The sequence below is a fragment of the Nylanderia fulva genome, unplaced genomic scaffold, assembly GCF_048542155.1.
Source record: "Nylanderia fulva isolate GAGA-0341 unplaced genomic scaffold, ASM4854215v1 Scaffold1338, whole genome shotgun sequence".
NCBI lineage: Eukaryota > Metazoa > Arthropoda > Insecta > Hymenoptera > Formicidae > Nylanderia > Nylanderia fulva.
The window spans coordinates 1,566-12,767 of NW_028189557.1; the positions used below are offsets into that span (position 1 = coordinate 1,566).

Consider the following 11,202-nt stretch of genomic DNA (forward strand, 5'->3'; position numbering starts at 1 on the left):
CAAGTCTTTGAAAAATACGAGTTGTTGTGATCGAACTTGGCTCGAAAAACCGAAAAAATCCCCATACCAGGGGGACAGGTAAAAAAATTTCAAAAAAGTACCTGGTTTTGCATATCTGTGTTTATCAATTAAAAAAAATCTTTTAATTTCCCTTTGGAACCCTTTATGCCTCCGGTCTTGTTTTGCAGAATGCACCGGGAGTGGGATTACCTAAAAATTTTTAAATATTTTTGCCTCTCATGCATACCATTTAACGGCACAAAAGTCCCCCGCATTAAAAAGATGGTAAGGCACCACCGTTAACTATGACAAAAATTATTCACTCATTTTCAAAAATCAGATTGCTCCGAAACCAGTGCCTTTTTTCCGAAAGAAAAAAACACTAAAAAATAAATATAAAAAAAAATTTAAATTAAAAAATAAATTCAATAAATTAAAAACAAAAAAATTTAAAAATTATTCCTTTTGCTAATTAGACAAGCAACCCAAAAAAAAAAAACTTAATTTGACTTTTTTTAAAACATAATACAATTAAATGTTATGTAAGCGTTAATTTTTGTTGAAATTAAAATCCCTTTTCTTTCTTCCAAAAAAAAATATTTGCAGGGGATTCTTTGATACTACATTATACAACACATGAAAGAGAAAATTGACTTTTTGGTGGTTTCGCTATTTCGACAGTGTGGTTAATTCATTCATTATTATCCTAACGCGCTATTGGGGGAAATTTAAAAATTTTAGCGAAATAAAAAAAGTAATAAATAAATAAAAATAAGTTATTCATTTCGCATAAAATCTTTATAGAAAAAAAATTTTAAATTTTTTATTCTGTGTTTTGGGTATGAAAAAGCCTAAAAGCGACACGCTCTACTACTTTTTCCGTTATTGCGAGGTGGGAAATCAAACACTAACAGAACAGGGTTTTGGGGCAATTCAAAGCTCGAGTGGACAAAGGTCCGTGTGGACTCTTCATGACTCTATGAGCTGCACCTTTATTTTTGAAATTTAAAACAACTTTGTTTTTAAAACTTGGGGTTTTCATGATTTTTAATTATTGTAATTAAAATTTCATTAAGATTCTTTAATCTAAAATTTTTTAGTTTTTTTTCGATGGCAGTTTTGTGATTGATAAATAAAAAAAAAAAAAGAAATTTCTATTTTTTTAAATATTGTTTTCAACTTTAATTTTAATTTCTTTTAAATTTCTAATAAATTAATTTTATTCTATATTATTTTTTAATTGATTTACCGGGGGTGCATTAAATAGCTCAAAGGGCTCTCGTTTGCCTGGCTCGGGGACAACATCCGGAAACACCATTTTAGATTACCTTGCCACCCCACCGGATTGCTGGAACTTCGCTTCACAAAAATTTGGGATAAAATGTAAAAAGTTTTATTTAAAAATTTTTATTGTTTTGATTTCATAAATTTTCGAAAAACTTTCAAAATAAGAAATTTAAATTTTAGACTTTCATCCGAAGCATTCAATTAAGCTACTTGCTGAAATTTTCGTAAAACCTCTCTAAACCTATAAATTGGTTATATTTTATCATTTTTTTAATAACAGCGACAATTTTTTTTAATTTATTTTTAATATAATATAAAATTGGGAATTTTTCTCTCTCAAAAGCATCGAGTTAATTTAATGGAATGCCTTTATCAAAAAAAATGTTCAACCATAAAACCAAAATTAATATCAAAAATTTAAACCTTTATATATTTTATGCTATGTTTGGCCAAATTATTATTATCGAAAAAATCTCGTTTAGACAAATTCAAAAACGTCATAAAAATTTTAAACCTTCAGATTATTTATCCTTTAAGTAATTTTTTCATTTTTTGGGGGGTACAAAAACGCGTTCGCTGCGAACAAGCTAGCTCGATCAACTTTGTAAAAATAGTTTAATGATGGCGAGATAATTATCTCCTTTTTAATGGGGTATAATATTTTTAATTTAAAAATCCCAAAAATAAATAATCGGGAAACTGTTTTTACATTTTGTATAATGTCAAATAGGGGGGGACTTTTCCTTAAAGCTACGAGATATAAAATTAATTTTATCATTTTTTTTTTTAGGGGTATTCATACACAAAGGGGAAAGGTAATAATAAAAACGCATACAAAAAAGCACAAACATACCGCATCTCTTACACCTGAGATACAAAAAATTGTTTAACTTCGAGTAAAAACATTTAATTTTTTCTTACATACGCTTTTTTTTTATGAACACTTTTTTTTTAGTCAATTTGGCTTTTTTTTTTCTTTTCTCTTTTTGTGCTTTTTTGCATTTTATAATTATTGAAAACTTCGCAGAGGGTCTGGCATAACACGATCCATGTACCTTTCTACTAATTTTGTACGCCCAACCCCGCGTGTTTTTTTTTTTTTTTTTCTTTTTTTTTATTGCGCACAGTATATTTCCTATCGTATAAAATTTTCCCAAAACCCTTAAAAAAATCAAAATATTAAAAATAAAAAAAAGGAAAATCAAAGAATAATATAAAAAATAACTTTTTTTTCGTACAAGTTTTTCTTCCCAAAAAAATTAATTTTAATGACAGAATTAAAAAAAAAAAAAAAAATTTAAAAAATTTTTTTTACAATTTAAAAGAAAAACTCAAAAAAAATCAAACTTTTCATTTTTTTGCATTTTTTCATTGTTTTCCTTCTTTTTAAAAAATCATTTTTTTTTTTCTTTTAAAATATCTCGAAACACTCTATACCGGGGGCGGGGGAAGGACCTTTCTCTTTAAAGTCTTTTTAAGCTGCAATTGGACGTAATAAAAAAAAAAATTTTTGTTTGTATAAGAAATTAAAAATCGAAAAAAAGGCTTTGACGGAATAAGGGGACTTACTTCTCGAGGGATCATATTTTTTTTCGAATAAAACTCGTATTTTTTGCGCAAAAACTCAAACTTGTTTCTTTTATTTAATTTTTGGTAGAAAGTTCGAGCATCATATGGAAGGGGACGTTATTACTTATACTACGTTTTTAAACAGATTCTCAATTTTTTGCACACAGAGGAACATCCTTCGCTAATTTCGCAGGACCCCCCGGGAAAAAAAACCAACACTACACTTTTTTTTTTTTCTTTCTCTCCTGGATACTGCGATGCTTCTGAAAGAAACGCTTTTAAAAATCAAATAAAAGATTCTTTTTTAAGCGATAGCTTCCTTGCTGAAAAAGGGTCAAAAGGCTCGATAAAAAGATTTAATTCTCGCTAGGAACACCTCTTTTGGAAAAAGTATTAATTTCCCTAGATCAGACCGCCAGAAGAGTTGAAATTTCATAAAATTTTACGGCTTTCCCTTTTATTTTTCCCAAACTTTACTTAAGTTTTTTTTATTTTATTCTTTTAGATTCTTTTCACCTTTTATTTTCTCTTTAAAAAATTTTCCCCCCCCCTTTAAAAATTTTTTTTTTAAAAAATTTGAAAGATACTCTAATATATAAAATGTTAATAAAAATTTTTTAATCATTTCCCCACTTTGGTTTAAATCTAAACAAATTTCTTGGTAAATTTTTCACCTGAATTTCGCCCCAAACTTTCTCTTAAAATTCCATTTTACAAAGGTCGTAAATTTTGATCGATCGAGCAAAATCGTCACGCTCGGACTACAAAAAAAATAATTTGAATTTCAAAGAAAAAAGATTTAATATATTGTTATATGTGAATATATATACCATATATATTATTTTTATTATTATTTTTTAAATTATTATTACGCTTTTTTAAATCGTTCTATAAAGAGCACCTGGCTATTTTATTTTTCACTTTAATGGAAACAAAATTTCATGTGGGGGTTTCCACCCAACCTCTTTTTCGTTTATCATGTCTGGTCTCTAGCTCGCTTGCGGAGAAGTTGCGCAAAACTATGTCTCAAAAAAAACACCAAAGGGATTTTTGTCCCAAACCCCTCACAATATAAGACTAAAAAACATGTTGAAAATAAAAATTGTTTTTTAACAGCGAAAATCTCAAAATTTATCTAAAATATAAATTAAAATAAAAAATAAAAAAAAAGTTTTTAACTTCTTTAAAATAAAAAAGAAGTAAATGTTATCATTCTAATAAAATATATAAAACTTATTGTTTTAAAAAAAGTGCATTTTCTTATAAAATAAAAATATTATCAACCCCTTTTACTTACAATTATTTTATATTGTCATTAAAAATTATGTGTTACTTAACATCCCCCTTGAAATAAAATAAAAATAGAATATTAATTTTGAAAGTTGACAAGAAATTAAAAGTTAAATCTGGGCTTATCTTCAACATCGTCAGGAGTCTTTTAGACATCTGCTTGTAAAACAAAAATTGCTGCTTTCGTTTACTTCCCAAATTTCAAATTGAACGACGTTAACCGCGAAATTGGATTCTAAAAAACCAAAAAGGGCTTTGTCGACTAAGCGTTTGATTGTTTTTTGTTTGCATAGTAACTGCAGGAAAACATAGAAAAGCCAGCTGCGCCATCAGTCGACAACCAGGGCGGGGGGTCGCGACTTTTGGGCAGCTACGCGAATTACGGTCCCCGGGTCGAGAAACGGGGGCCCAAAACACTTGGCCAAGTTGTCAGTGACATCTTGTTCTGCGCCTCGTGTTTTTTTTCACCGACAATGCGCTAGTAAAATCATCACCGTTTTTTATTGAGGGGAAACCGTCGTAAACGCGGCGAAAAGCACGCCTCGGAACACCGTTTGGGGGCCCCAAGAACGCCGGGTAAAAGCGTCGGTAAGAGCGCTCCCCTTTCCCGGTACCAAAATTTAGCACCCCGTCACCGAATGCCAAACGCCTGAAGTTCAAATATTTATAATGCGAAAAATTTTCCTTCGGAAATATTGGAAAACGTACCTCTTTAAGCACTGTTTCCGCTTCATACGAGTTGCCTCAACGATTGCGTCCTCGCACGTCGGAGCAGAAACCCAAAAAGCGATACAACCCCACCTCGCCTACACCTCCTTTCTACTTCTCTCACGCATTCCTTATGATAAAGCCTTCGCGCTTTTCCCCCTGCCAAAAATATATTTTCTTTAAAATTTTCAATTTATTTTTTAAAAATTTAAAATTAAGAGATATATTTAGAAATTTTATTCTTATTGTAAAAAGAAATAAAACATTTTCTTCTTTTTTTTTTTTATCACATTTGATTTGAATTTTAAAATTTAATTTTTTCCGAATTTGAAGTTTTAATTTTTTTTAATTTTCAAAAAAATCGCCGTTTTTTCCATTGCGGATCGGCACCAAATAAACCTTTCGGTTTGGCCGAAGGCACCGCCGCAGATGACCTCACTGGGAACAAACTAGCCCTAAATCAATGAAGTGGGCCCCAAGTTAAATGATCTCTCCACCTGATCAATTGCACCAAATCTCCCAAACCCTCTGAATCATTTGCCTCGTAATAACACGTGTCCCGCCTCCTCTACAAAAAATTTCTAACATTCTGACTTTTTCCCAAATTCTACTACAAAGTCTCCCCTAAATTAAAACAAATAAAAATTCATAATAATCATATAAAAATTTTAAAATTTAAAAAAATTACTGCATCTATATTTGTTGAAGTTTACAGTTTAAGATTACTACAAAACCTGTTAAAAAATTAAAATATTTTACCCCAAAGGGGAGCTTGCCCTTTTGGGGACGCGCTTCGTGCTCTCTTAAAGTTGTCCTACTGTCGACTTCCACGATGATATATAATTCACTCACTCGTTAAACCTGCGGAGTGCCCAAAGTTTTAGGAAATCCCTAGCAAAACTTTCGTCGCGCCGCTAAACAAATGCTCCCCATACCTTTGCAGAAACGTCCAAAAAAAGCGGGACCCAACTTGTTTTTCGTCATCGACATGGTGCTGCCTGGTGGCTGTCCGCCCTAAAACAAATTTAAAAATGTTAAATTCCCTTATTTTTAATTAAATTATGAGTTTTAATAATAGCTTAACAAATTAATAGAAAATTGCATAAACTATATATTAATATTGTTTTTATGTTTTATGAATTAAATACCTGCTGAAATGCATCCCCCCTCCCCCTTTGGGAACCTAAAATTCACTGACAAAAAAAGGGTAAAAAATTCTACTCGGTTTGTTGGCTTTTTCGCGACCGTAGAACCAATTTGGGCAAGCAATACCAACGCGCCTCGATTTTCAGCGTTTTTTTTTCCGATTCTTCCCCGGGCCCCTTTTCCCCTAGTCGAATTCGCTTCTCGTCTTTCCGTTCCTCCACATATCGATCGCTCTGTACCCTTAGACCTTTTTTTGATATTTTTAAAATTTAAATTAGATGGGTAAGTTAAGATACTTTAACTAGGCATTAGGCAAATCAAATACTCGTTCGTTTCTTTGTTTTATACTTAGTATAAATAGATATTTGAAAACATAAAACAATGATCATTACTATTTTACTCGTATTTTGATAACAAGATATAAATGGATGTGTGACGACAATCTTGAAACATGTTTGTTGATGTAAATGTTAGTAAAAAATTACTATTCAGAAGGATTCTACTTAATTTATTGCGGTTTTTAAGTCGCTTACCCAAAGTTTAAAACATTGGGGCGGGCTTCGCTGGCTCTACGCCGCCCCTCCGTAACATCGTTTCCCGCGACGGGGCTCCCTTTAATTCGAACGTGAATTTATCTCTCCCGGGTGCTTTTCTTCGCACAGGCGATTACGCGTTAAAGAAAAAGGTGTCTCAGCTTTCTGGACCATCCGGGGTTCACTAAACAATTCTTCACCATCTTCGTTGAGCTCTGCGTGACTCAAGGGAAACCCCAAAAAAACAGATTAAGGAAAAATTCCCCCATATTAAAAAAAATTTTATAAAAACATCTTATTACTAATTTTTTTTTACCGGAAACATGGACTTTTTCTAATATTTTAAAAACATCTAAGAAAATTTCCCGGGCATACCCGGCTTCTGACAGGGTGCGGAAACCGCATGATTTCTGGCGACTTCAAAATCCTGGAAGTATTAATGGAAATTTTCGCTACAATGAGGATAAGTAAACAAAGGATTATGGGGGCATTTTTTAAAAATCTAAAAAGGTCATGTAGTTTTTTCTTTTTAAACCCAATTTTCTCAGTAATATTTGTTGTAAAAAATCGCTTTTTTTTTTGCAAATCAATAAAAAAGGGAATTTATATAAGAAATTTTGTATAACTTAAAATGAAAAACCCCAAAAGCATTTTTTTTGCACCGACAACGGGCTTATGTAACAGATTTTCTAACGCAAACCCGGCCCCTTTTTGGGAAAACCCTCTGAGCCCTTTGTCTTTTAGAATTTTCTCCAAATTGAGGGGAAATTGGGTAAAAAAATCGCGCCGGGTCAGTTGCACGACCATAATTGTGAAAAAAATGCACCATAAAAATCCTATTTTAGGGCCATAACCTAGTCAACACAATTACTTTTCACTATTATTAAAATTAAAAATTTTTATTTCATCTCATACACAGTATCAAAAATTATATATCCCAAAAAATTTTTCTCCTATATTAGTTTTACTGTCCCATTTCTCTGTTTTCTTTTCCGAAGACCGCCCCGAAACGTTGATGAAAGAGCATGTATTTCGGGAAATCTTGTAGAACATTTTTCCCAATTCCTCCTCCGAGAGGACGGGGTTTGGGGATGCCCGTTAAATTTGGGCCCCTAATATTTTTCATATCTGTAAAAAAAGAAAAATGGGGAAAAACCCCTTTAAAAAAGGGGCTTTTTAAAATATTCGAATTGCAAATAGTTTACATACTTGTAAAAATCACATTTAAACACTCCACATATACGGGCTTCGCTCCTCTACCGAATTCACGAACCTTGACCATCGATGTTTCTATCGCCCTTTCGCGACCTTTTGCTCTTCTCCTGTTCCCGCGGTGTCGCCCGGAGTGGGTGATTCCAGGCTCCCCCTCGCTAAAACTCAAGGGTTTCCCAGCCCACTCCCTTCCCGGTTCGTTGCCCCGTCCCTGAGAGCTCGCACCCAAGATCGGAGGTGCCGGACGGGCCCACCTTCCCCGTCTTCGCTGTCCATCCCCGGCTCTGTGTCTGAAAAAAATTTGGGCGAATCGTACACATTCATATTTTTACTTTACCCCGGAGTACTCGTACGTGAATTCAACCAATTTTTGGCCCCTGTTCTTTTAGCTGAACGGGTTTTTGTACTATTTCATTTTTTATTTTTTTTCCTTTAAATATGGAGTAAAAAATTCATTAAACTAAAAAAAACCTTACTTTTAACAAAAATTTTGTTCCAATGACCGGATGCCGCTTACCCCGCGTGATTAAAGATTTTGACTGTTTTGGGTTAAAAGGGGACAAAGATGGCGAACGACTTACTGTATAAAAAAAATCGATGTTGACAAAATTTTCCTGTTGCCCGGAAATCTGGAATTGACGGGGGTCTTCGAGGCGCCGCTTTGTTCCCCCATTTTTGCTGTTGACGTGGGAACGGGGCGCATCATATAGACGTATTCTCCATTTGCCCAAAAACTACTGAATCGAAATAAGGCTCCCTTCTGATGCTTCTGGGGTGCCATCCTCGTCACCCCTCGTTGTTGCCTTTTCTAAGTCTAGTCAGCAAAAAAATAGTAGTCTTTGTGTAAAATTTAAAAAACAATAAGATTTTAAATGTTTAGAACTTTGAAAATTCTATTATATTTGAAATTTTTTATTATAAAATAATTTGTAGCAAAATGGATAAAAAATAAAAATTGGGGAGCTTTGTGAAAAAATTTTTCAACCCTCCCAAGAAGTGATTAATAAATTTGGGAAAATTTTTTCTCAATTAAATCAAAATTTTTAAATGTTTCTTTTTTTTAATTCAAAACAAAAAAGTTTTCTAACAATTAAAATAGGCATTTATAAAAAAATTTTTTTTTAAAAAAAAAGGGTATGGGACAAGATAAAAACACAAAAAAGATTCCCTTTTCTAAATTTTTTCCTCCCCCTTTGGGAAGAATCCCCCTTTTTTTTTTTTTTTTCGAGCTTCCGTGGTTCAAATTACTGAACATAATTATTTGGGGAAACGTCGGGATCACTGTTTTCTCCAAAGCTCGGCATTTTCCCTCCGGACTCTTGGGGATTTCGCTCGGGGGTCTCTTGCCACCCTGCCCGGGGTTAAACTCAATTCAGACACGCATTTTGCCCCGGAAATTTGCTAAGCCCCTCTCGTTCTTTCAAGGGCGGACGATCCAATTCTTTCCGGTTTTTGAAGAGTCCGTAAAGGGTTTTTTTCCACTTTTTGAAAACCGGGTTGGGGACTGCATTTCCCGTTGCTTCCTGTTTGTTTTTCAATATATTTGCTTTTTAAAATTTGGGGATATTTTTCCCCTTTTTTGGTTTTGTGTCGTTCGACATCGCCGGGTAATCTTTCTAGATACTCTACGAAAAATTTTTCCCTTTTCAATTTTCTTCTCTAAAAGCGGGTCACCTGCAAAAAAAATATTTAAATATATACATTGTCATTTCTTTATGACGTTTTTAAAAAATTTTTTTTCTGTTATTTTTAAAAAAAAATTTTAAAATTAATTTAAATTTAAAAATATTTTAGAGAATTAAAATTTTATAAAAAAAAGGGAATTTTGCCAAATTTAAATATATTTTTCTAATTTCACAAAATTAATTTTTTCAATTTATAAAATTTTTTCCATTTTTTTAAAACATTTACATTGTTTTTCAAAAAAAATTTTTTCCCAAAAATTTGTTTAAATTAGGGCCATATAAAACTTCTGGGATGACCAATAAATTAAGTTTTCAATTAAAATAAGGATATTTAACTTTTTAAAATTTTTTTCTTAAAATTTTTTTAAAACAAAGAAAGTAAAATTAAAAACAATTAATTTTGGAAAATTTGAAAAAAATTTTAATTAGTTGGGAAAATTAAATTTTTTTTTTAAAAAAATAATTCTCTTTAAAAATTTTTTAAATTAAATTTTTTTTAAAATTTTTCTTTTTAAAACAAATAAAAGTAAAACTTTTTGAAAAACGGTTCCCCCCCCCCCCAAAAAAAAAGCACACCCCGTAAAATAATTTTAATTTTTTTTTTTTGCAGGTGACAGCTTTTAGAGAAAAACTTGAAAAAGGAAAAAATTTTTTCGTAGATATCTAGAAAGATTCTGGGTGAGTCGAAAGACACAAACAAATGGCTAACATATCAATTTAAATTTCAAGTATTCGAAAACAAACAGGAAGCAAAAACTTTTTCAGTCTCAACAAAAGGGTTCTCAACCGTTTGGGAAAAAAACTTTCCCGGGCCCCCTTTAAATCCACGAAAGTCGGATCGGGCCGCGCCTTTTACAGAACGAAATGCATTAGCAATTTCAGGACAATGCGTGTCTTAAAATTTAGTTCAACTCTCGGCGGGAAACTGGGAAAGACCCCCAAAAGCGAAATACCGGGGGGGGGAAGGGGGGGGGGGTCCGGGGGGGGAAAGTTGGGCCTTTTAAGGGGGGTTTTGGGGAAACAAATTGGTCCAAACGGGGGGGGGCAAATTAAATTTTGGTTTAAAAAAAACCCCGTAATTTCCCAAGTTTACTGGGAAACTCGAAAAAAAATAAAAAAGAGGGTTTTTCTCAAGGGGAGGATGAGAAAAATAATCTTTTTTTTTTGGGTTTTTATCTTGTCTATACATTTTTTTTAAAAAAAATTTTTTTAAAATTTCCCCCCGTAATTTTTTAGAAAAATTTTTGTTTTGATATTAAAAAAGAATCATTTAAAAAATTTTTATAAATTGAGAAGATTTTTTTAATTAAAAAAAAACTTAATCACTTGTAAAGATTGAAGATTTTGTCACAAAACTCAAATTTTTTTTTATATCCCTATGCACAAAATTTTTTTATAAAAAAATTACAAAAAATAATAGAATTTAAAGTTCTAAACATTGAATAATCCCTTTTCGTTTGTTTAAAATTTTCCCCCAATGACTACCCATTTATTTGCTACAGACTTTGAAAAGGCCCAAACAAAGGGGTGACGAGGATGGCGAAACCCCCAAACATCGGGAAAAGGGCCCTTTTTACGATTTCCCGTAAACTTTTGGGTCAAAATGGAGGAAAACTCTATATTGAGCGCGCGTTCCCACTGTCCCAAAAGGGAATATTTTTAAAAAAAGGGGCGCCTCGAAGACCCCCCCTCACTGCCAATTCGGCCCGGGCAATCAGAGTAATTTTTGTCAAATTTGATTTTTTTAATTCAGTAAGTCGTTTTGCCATCTC

The 11,202-nt window shown here is 32.4% G+C and overlaps 1 pseudogene; it reads right to left on the reverse strand.

The window, feature by feature from the left end:
- Positions 1-5,789: 5,789 nt before the first annotated feature.
- LOC146724410 (uncharacterized) lies at positions 5,790-8,526 on the reverse strand (annotated as a pseudogene).
- Positions 8,527-11,202: the final 2,676 nt, after the last annotated feature.